The sequence below is a fragment of the Solanum dulcamara genome, chromosome 1, assembly GCF_947179165.1.
Source record: "Solanum dulcamara chromosome 1, daSolDulc1.2, whole genome shotgun sequence".
NCBI lineage: Eukaryota > Viridiplantae > Streptophyta > Magnoliopsida > Solanales > Solanaceae > Solanum > Solanum dulcamara.
Window position 1 is genome coordinate 33,874,596 of NC_077237.1, and position 9,866 is coordinate 33,884,461.

Consider the following 9,866-nt stretch of genomic DNA (forward strand, 5'->3'; position numbering starts at 1 on the left):
CCCTAAGGATTGGAAAAAAGGGGGGAAAAAGGACCCAAAAGATCGAATGGCAGTTAAAGTTCTGAAAAGAGTCGAGAAGGACTATACGAGGCTAATGAATCAGCCCATTTGCTTTCAAGCAAGAGCACCTATGCAGCTGAAACTAGGTGGAATTATAGAACATGAATATAGTAAGGGTCTGAGAGGTTTCCCCAACTAGTATCTTAGATAGAAGGACTTCAATTATGATTAACGTTTGGACCTCAGAGCACAGACGGGACTTCGTACCACATTTTCCTCGAGCTGCTGAATAGGCTGAGCATACTATCAACTGCTAGAAAATATATTGCGAGCTTATGAGGTTGGCTTTAAGTGTTGCTAGGACTATCGTCCACCACTTATTGAGTTTGCCTACGAGAAGGACTACCATTTCGGTATCCAGATGACCCCCTACAAGATATTATAAGGCAGAGTGTATAAGTCCCCCTATTGGGGAAAGGACTAAGCTGGTAGGCCAAATAGGATTAGGCAAGCTATTGTCTAACAACTCAGTCACCAAAAATGATATACAGATAATCGACATCGACATTCAGAGTTAAAATGGATGATTGGATGTTTATAACGGAGTCACCCAGAAAAGGGAACTTAACCCAAAATATATTAGACTGTATCAAGTTGCACATAAGGTAGGCAACGCGGCTGGTAAGTTGAGCTTACCACCTTATGTGGAAACTATACGCCCAGTCTATCAGATAGGAATGCTTCGCAAGGGTACTGATGAGTCACCCAGGGTATATTCCATAGATGATGTCCAGGAGATGGAATCCTGTGAGGAAAAACCTATCGCCATCTTAGATCGGCAAACTGGAAGATTGTAGACTAAAGACGTGCCTTCCGTCAAGATACGAAGGAAAAAACAAAACCAGAAAGAGAGTGATCGGGAAAACTGAAGAGAGCATGAAACACAAGTATTCGAACCTATTCCCAACATCAGCAGGTAACCTGAATTCCTGAAACTCATATATTAAGTACTTTGATAGGAGTATGTGTTATGGATACAATAAAGAATCTCCCAATAATTTGTATAAGGTACTAAGAGAAGTTTTGTCTAACATTCGGGGATGAATGTTCTAAAGGGGGAAAGGATGTTACACCCCACACTTTTGAACCTTGAAACGTGTCCCTAATCTTCTTGGAAGTAGCCATGAGACCCCTACTATCCTCACACATTAAACAACTCGAAGGAAAGAAGAATGTGGTACCTCATGAGAGAGAAGGTTGGAAATAGAGTCATGAGAATCCAGAAAGAGTTGGAGGCTAAACAAAAATGAGTCGTAGGACTCGATTTACCTATGTAAGCTACTAAGTTAAAAGTCTTAGACACTTGAGCTACTTAAGGATATATCAAGCTTACGTAGTACGGATTACATCGATTCTTAAAACAAGACGAGATTACGAACCCACGGGGGAAAGGAGAAGGCAACATGTGGCAGCAAAAGGAGGTGCCACGTGGCAGCCTAGGGAAGTGCCACATGGCAGCAGGTGACCCACCAGCTTGGGGGTGGGCCCCACCAAGGACACGTGGCAACCTTGGAGGCTAAGGGTGGATCCGTGGCCCAATAAGGGCTTGATATGTGTCACCCTTAAGGGCTATTAGGTCATTTGGGAACTCAAAAATCAGCCCAAAACATAGAGAGAAAAACGTGAGAAGAAGAAGAGAAAGGGGCAGCCATGGTTTCATGCCCGCAGGTACAGGTATGGGTTTTGGGAGTCCGTCCGCTTAGGATTCCGCTTAGCTCAGCTGGAAAAGGATCCATTATATCGGAGCCTAGCTTTGGCACTAGCCATTGATGTGTATCATCTTTTTATTTATTTAGTGGTACGGCGGAGGCCCTGTCCCGCCATATGTTGTCGTTATTATTTTTAGAGGTCTGCAGATATGTATATGTGGGTTGTATATGTCAGTTTGGTTCAACTAGGTCTATATGATATATTGTACGTATTGTTATGTTATGGCAGCCTTGTTGGCTTGCATGCCCTTTTAGGTTATGATACAAATAAAAGAGGCTACAGATATATGAAATGTTATAACCCATGGGGGTTCTCATGTACGTATCATATTGTTGTAGTCCGGTTTGACTACACTTGATTTATATGCATTGCATGTTTATAATTCGATGTGACCACAACTAATAGATATGTATACGGAGGATCCAGGTTGGACCCCAGTCACGGCCTATGGGGTTGGGTCGTGACAATATAGAAGATTGTGCTATAAATCCGAGTCATAGGAAACCTCCTTATACTAACCTCTAGTTTTAGCAGAAGGACAACATTTATAGATGAAGTTGACTGATGATATCCAAAGTTACAGAGCACGCAGGTAAGCAAGGCACGAAAGATAGATGTCAAGTAAGGTATTGAAATATGATTGACATGTAAAGTTGAAAATTGAAAGGAAAAGTAGATGGAAAGTCTAAACAGGTGCAGTTCGATATTGGACACCCTGTGAGGCTATGGTATGACGTGATATAATACGTATATATGTATCTTTATGCGTGTTAGCCCCTGTGAGGCCCTGTTGGTATTTTCTGCATACAGGTTTGAGACAGTAAGAAATACAGAGAAATCTTGAAGCACTCGTAAGACCTTATGAGGCTAGTTAACATTCGAGGATGAATGTTCTAAAGAGGGGAAGGATGTTATAACCCGTAACTTTATACTTTGGAACATCCTCTTAAGCTTCTTGAAAGTTGTCCGATGGCCCAGATTATCTATAATATGATTAAATAACTCTAAGAAAGGGAGAACGTGATTCCCCTTAAGAGTAAAGGTTAGAAATAGATCTATAAGGATTTGAAAGGAGTTGGAGGCCAAAATAACAAGTAGTAGGACTCGAGTTACTTACGTAAGCTACCAACTTGGACGTCTTACATAACTAAGCTACTAGAGTACATGTTGAACTTACGTAGCAAAGATTACATAGGCTCCTAAACTAAGGCGAGATTATGAACCCACGGGAGAGGCGGAAAGAGGCGTAGCACCTACTCGGAAGCAAGCAGGTGACACACCTACTTGGGGTGGGTCCCACGCTGCCATGTGGTAGCTTTGGATTGGTTGCATAGGTTGAGGTGGGCCCTAGGGGGCTGCCACGTGTCACTCCTAGGGGGATGCCACGTGTCACCTTATAAGGTGGTGTCACGATCCAACCCCATAGGCCGCGACTGAGGCCGGACCTGGACCCTTCATATACCCAACTACCAGCTGTGATCAACTTGCACTGTAAATAAAATAATATTATATAACAGAGCTCCATTGGGCGATAATATTTTCATGAATCTGTAGCCTTTTTCTTTTATATCACAATATGACAGGGCACGCAAGCCGACAAGGCTGCCATAACATAATAACATATATCATGTAGACCCAGCTGAATCAAACTGACATACACAACCCACATATACATGTCTGCAGACCTCTAAAAATATAAATGACAACATATGGTAGGACAGGGCCCCCGTCGTACCCTAGAATAGACAAAACAATGTTATACACCAGTGGACAGTATCAAAAACTAGGCCCTAAAACAATGGAGCCTCTTTCAGCCGAGCTGCATGGAATCCTAAGATGACGGACTCCCAAACCTGTATCTGTACCTGCGGGCATGAACGCAGCCCCCCGAGAAAGGGGGTCATTACGACATATGTACTGAGTATGTAAAATATAACATAATACACTGGAGGTATATTCGAAATAGAGAAGCAGGGGAATAAATTATTAAATCGAAGTCATGTACCTGTACTCTATGAATCACAACAGCATGCATGCTCAATTTATACAATATAGCCGGCCCTTTCAGGGGTCCGGTGAATCACATCTGTAGGACCATCATAGGTCCGGCGCCATCACCACCTTATTACAACACATCATCTATATATAGTACCCGGCCCTCTAGTGAGGGGCTTGGTGAACAATACAGTGAATTGTGCACGACAACGTACCCGGCCCGGGACTCGGTGAAAGAAGTGTTACAGTATACACGAGTAGATTCATGAGTAACTATATGCAATTTAAATCATTATCAGAGAGTCGACCAAATAAGAAAGTTACGCTTTTGTTTGAGGACCCGAGTAACGATGTAGTCATCTCGAGTGTCCTCTAAATACCATTATGGGCTGTCTCAAAAGTGATCTCGGGGACCCTAGACATGTATTAACATAGGGCCAAATCATTTATGGTATCAAAAACACTTAATCTCGTATAGTCTTTAAGACTTGGAGCCTGTACATTTGGTCCCTCTTTAATATATACAAGTTTCCAGGGAAAGAGTTCAACCACTACCAAAGTTTGATGTTCAAAAGTAAATAAGAAATATTTAAGAATGGAGTTACCCCAGAGTTTAGATTACATTTAACTTACAGCTAAACAGAGACATGCCCAAGAGAAGAAAGAGAATAAGCTCTATGTAGTCTGTACTTTCTTTCAGATGACCTTCATACACATATTTCATATCCGGCCCATTATGGGGCTCGATGAGCCATTATGGCATTCAAATTTCACTTTCGTACCAAATACATATCAAGAGAAGGGAAAGATAGTTTCCCATACACTACTTTTTAGCATGTAGAAGCCTAAACAGGCAATACTCAATCCTTGTAGGGGTGTCAACACTTAACTGTAGTTAGGGATTATGGGGCGTACCTGGAGTTCTGGGAATGGAATTATTCCCACATTTTACGTACAATTCACTTAAGGCTAAGACTTGCCAAAAGAAAAGAAAGATAACTGTACGTGCTTATACCAAAACATGCCACGAGAAAGCTTTACATACCTTGTTTGAATTATTCTTTATCCTGCTTGCCTCGCCGTCCTTTGAACCTATTCAATATGAAAGTAGTATGAATATCAACCCCTTTTACTTTCCAGCACCCTAGGTTACATCTTAGTATTAATGGAATCTATTTCCTTAGTCGTTTCCCCGACTAGTTTTGTTATTCGCTAAGGCATCGATGAAAATTGGGCAGCACTTCCCCTATAATGTGCCCTGTCCAAATTTCCAATTAGGTCCCTAAGACCTACCACCAACCAACAACAACCTGCAGCAATTCACACCAATAATATACAACATAAACTCCAAACGACTTATTCAAAAATACGGTAGCACAATAGGGCGTCTAGTCTTTATTTTGTAACGCCTTTAATTATACGCAATGGGGGGGGGTCATGTGGCTGAAACCAGCAGCTCCCACACCTCTTTTAGAATGCCTTTAGGACCTGCAACACACCATCACACACCTGTAATAGCCCCCACACGCACAACGCCTCATTTCGACTACAATTTAACTATAGCGATTCCAATTTAGTTTATTTCGGCCATCAAGCATATTCATCATATTTTCACATTTCCAGCAACTTACACAATGTATAATACCCTATATAACAACACCATAAACTCCAATTTAAAAGGAAAGGCCTTACATTAAACTTGTCAAACTCGCCAAAACTATCAAAATGCGAAATCTGGACACCCCACTGTCTTATTTTATCGCTTAGTTTCGGAGGGATAATTGAGGGAAACAGAATTTGTGGCCTTAATGAAAGTTATAGACATGTGTATCAAGGTCGCAAACAATTTTGAATTACCCCTACAGTAATTTTGTACAAAAATATATGCCCAAAATACTCACAGCTGTCCGTGTAGAATTTCCAAAACAAAATTTGGGCAGTACCTCCTCTACACTTCATCACCCTTTTTCGAGAAGCTAAAAGCAAAACTGGATTTGGAAGTATAAATGAAAGTTATATACCCATGAAATACCTTTCCAAAACATATTAAATCACTCGAAACGAATCTGTACACAAGATGTTATACCAATATTACTAACAACAGTCCCTTCCAAAAATGGGTTGGTTAATTAGTTCTTAACATTTTCTCCTTCAACTTTCTCTTATTTCTTTCCAAGTGTAAACTGCAACCATGGTTCCGTAGGCATCCTAAGATACATGTATACACCCCCACATGGTTCAAAAACATTGTAGATAATTAATTTACGGAGGAAAATTAACGAACTCACCTCAAAGTCTTCAAACCATAGCTGTCTCTTCCTCTCACGTTTTCTCTCTATTTTGTTGCTGGAGTTTCAGCTTCAAATGGAATAAGAATGACTTAATAGTCATCCAAATCCACATATATACCCCTCTTTAGAAGGTGCCACATGGCAGCCCCTTAGGGGTGCCACGTGGCAGCCCCCCTAGGACGCCACCTAGGCTCATGCGGCCTATCACACACCACCATGTGGCAGCGGGGTCCACCCCCCCAAGCAGGTAGGTGAGTCACCTGCTTTCTTGTCACCTGCTTGCTTGAGGTGCTTGCTTGTCACCTGCTTGCTTGACTTTCGTAAGTTCGGAAACTAGTTTTTGCTCCCTCTCATAGGTTCATAATCTCGTCTTATTTTAAGAGTCTATGTAACTCATGCTACACAAGCTTGGTATGTACTCCAATAGCTTAAGTATGTAAGACTTCTAACTTAGTAGTTTATGTAGATAAGTCGAGTCCTACGACTCGTTACTTGGCCTCCAACTCCTTCCGACTTCTCTTGACCCTATTTCCAATCTTCTCTACCACGGGGTGTCCCATTCTCCCTTCTTAGAGTTGTTCAATAGGGTCGTAACTTAAGTAGCTCACATACTAGCTTCTAAGTAACTTAAGGAACATTGCGAGTTCAAAGATGTGGGGTGTAACATCCTTCCCCCCTTTAGAACATTCATCCCCGAATGTTAAATGCAACTTTCTGTAAGACTTTATATAAATTATAGAGGGGTTCCTTTCCTTTATGCTATCACATACATTCCCATCTATATTATTAACATACGAGTGCTCAAGAGTTGGAGTTACCTGTAGACATCGGTTACAGGTGCGAATACTTGTATTCCATGTTCTCTTCAGTTCCCCGATCATCCTCTTTCTGGTTTTGGTTTTTCCATCGTAACTTGACGGAAGGTACGTCTTTAGTCTACAATCTTCTAGTTTGCCGATCCAGAATGGTGGTAGGATTTTCCTCATAGGATTCCATCTACTTGACCTCATTTATGGAATATACCCTGGGTGACTCGTCAGTATCTAATGGATTGGGCGTATAGTTTCCAACTGAGGTGGTAAGCTTAACTTACCAGCCACGTTGCTCACCTTATGAGCAACTTGATACCATCTAACATATTCTGGGTCAAGTTCCTTTTCTAGGTGACCCTATGATGAACATTCAATCATCAACTTGAACTCTGTATGTCGACGTCGATTATCTGTATATCATTCCTGCCGACTCTGGGCTTTTAGTCAATAGCTTGCTTAATCATGTCGAGGCCATTAGAATACTGGAGTAGTAATTATTATTGTAGGCAACTTGATAAGTGATGGATAATCATTTTGGCTACCTTAGAAGTTAATCTCCCAGCTTGTGACATATCTTCTAGCGTCTAATAGTGCGCTCAGTCTGTTTAGTAGCTCGAGGGAGAAATGCGGTACTAAGACCTGTTTGTGCTCCTGATCTCTTCTTAGACTGATCTCAAGGCGTTAATTATAATTGAAGTCCCTTTATCTGGGATATTAGATGAGGAAACCTCACGGAACCTTACCATTCTCCATGTTCTATAACTCTCTCTAATTTTCAGCAGCATAGGTGCTCTTGATTGGAAGCAAATGGGCTGATTCATTAGCCTAATCACAATAACTCATATAGCACCCTACTCTTACCGAGTATAAAATGGGTGCGTAATGACGTGGATAATTTGGGAACCATTAGCCTCGTATAGTCTTTCTCGACTCCTTTCAGAACTTTAACTGGAATTCGATCTTTTGAGTCCTTCTTTCCCTCTTTTTCCTATCCTTAGGGTTGGCTACCAAATAATGTTGCAGTCCCCCCATATAACGGCGCTCGTAGTCGTTCTGTGCTTTGTCTAACATGATCTGGTGTAATTCCAAAAGAGTTTTGGCATAGAAGCTCGCTATCCTGTAGTAACCAGCTAGTTCAGTCAGTTTTACTTAAACCTTTTCACAATTTCCCTTACCCCCGCTTATAATCCTCTAGACACATTATCTTGTGTCATTCTTTACCTTTACAAGAATATGAGAGGGAACAAGAAGCATCCTAGCGTTACCTCGCCAGTCCTCATGTCTTACCCTGCCTTTCCTCCCTTCCTACACTCGAGGTCGAGGTAGATCTTTGGTCCAATCGTGGCCATGTCTTACTTCACCGTAGTACTAATTCCATCTCAGTAGTTTGGCTTAACTTATCTTTGCACCTCTCGGTAGTTAGTTGCAACTTGGGCTCCTTCGCTTGGGATAATAGCTGTGGGGACTCCGTAAGGTCCTACCACTTTTTTTACTTTACAATTTTACACCTTCTCGGCGGATTAGGTAACCTTTGATCGAAGGAGTAGGGACTAATATCATTATTCCACAAGTAACATTCCCTCCAGAGTCATCTGGCGCTGGAGTGCAAAATGAGTTTTGTAGTCCTGGTCATATTGTGGGATTTTCGACCTTGGGCACTGCTTCCTGTCATTTGTAAATTATATCCGCTAGTACCCTTACCTTTGGGTTTTTCTTTTTCGCCCTCAGAGTTGGCTGCCAAGTGGTGTCGAAATTCCCTCGCCCACTGGCCTATATAGCCATTCTGCGGTTTTCCTCTCATTAACTAGTTCTATGTTGAAGAGCTGTGGCATTCAAGTGTGTCGTCAGTTAGCAAATAGCTAATCCTTCTTATTTTTCTTAAGACCTTGTTACGATTTTCTTTACCGTATCTTATAATACTCTGGGTACATAATCTCATCTCGTTTCTCCGTTACTAGTCAGCTGCTTCTGTCTCGCGTGATCATACCAGCACTAACGTATTAAGTTCCATCCGAATTTCAAAGTTAAGCGTGCTGGGGCGAGAGTAATATTGGGATGGGTGACCTCCCTGGGAAGTCTTCATGTTGCGTTTCATTGTAATCCTTACCATAATGGGTGGGGCACTCAACTTAGCTCCCGATTTACCTCAGCATTGTCTCGCGAGTCTTTATGTTTTGCCCTGTCCTTTCGTCTGTTATCTTGCATCCAGTGTCGGCGTAGACCTTTATCTCCACTTTATTCCTATATAGTCGTATCACACTGTTCAATTCATACTTACATATCTTCCTTTTAATTCGTATTCGTGTTCCGTCCCTGCCATTTCTTTGAGGAGCTTCTATTGAAAGCTCTTTCCCCAATTTGTCGGTGGAGAACTATAAACGGTTATCATAAATCATTTTCCAATCATTGTTGGAAGAAATCAAAACCTCTTACACATCACAGTACTTTTTTTAGTACTTGACCTACCCAATTTCCTTCTGAGTTTATCCTCGAGTTATGAACAACTCATCTAATTTACAATTAGGAGTTGAGGGCTTGGTATTTTTATTTTTCCAAAAGAGTGAAACTCATTCGCGGGACATCCTATCCTTCATTCTGAGCCCTCTGTTTATATTCCTACAATACAAATACGGCTGGAGATATCGTAATCTGAACTTTACTACTTAATTAAGCTTTTGTTCCTCCGAAATAAAATTCTTCAAGTAAAAAGGGTGCCCCTTGTCGGCGACCTGAAGGATACCTCTTACAGCTTTAGTTAAACACAATAGGGGTATTTGGTATCAATTTCTCGGACTTTTCAAAAATCTATGCTTCATTTCCTTTTCCTTGTTCTGAGAAAATTTCGGCAGAGTTTTCTCTACATTTCTTACTTATCTCAAAATCTGCACGCAAAAAATACCAACAATGCCTCACAGGGCCAACATATATATATACATATCATATCACAGCCGCACAGGGCTTTCAATGTCATCTCATATCGCAGCCACACAAGGCTTTC

The 9,866-nt window shown here is 41.4% G+C and overlaps 1 pseudogene; it reads left to right on the plus strand.

The window, feature by feature from the left end:
* Window positions 1-8,841: 8,841 nt before the first annotated feature.
* On the plus strand, window positions 8,842-8,961 carry LOC129904574 (5S ribosomal RNA; annotated as a pseudogene).
* The last annotated feature ends 905 nt before the right edge of the window (window positions 8,962-9,866 follow it).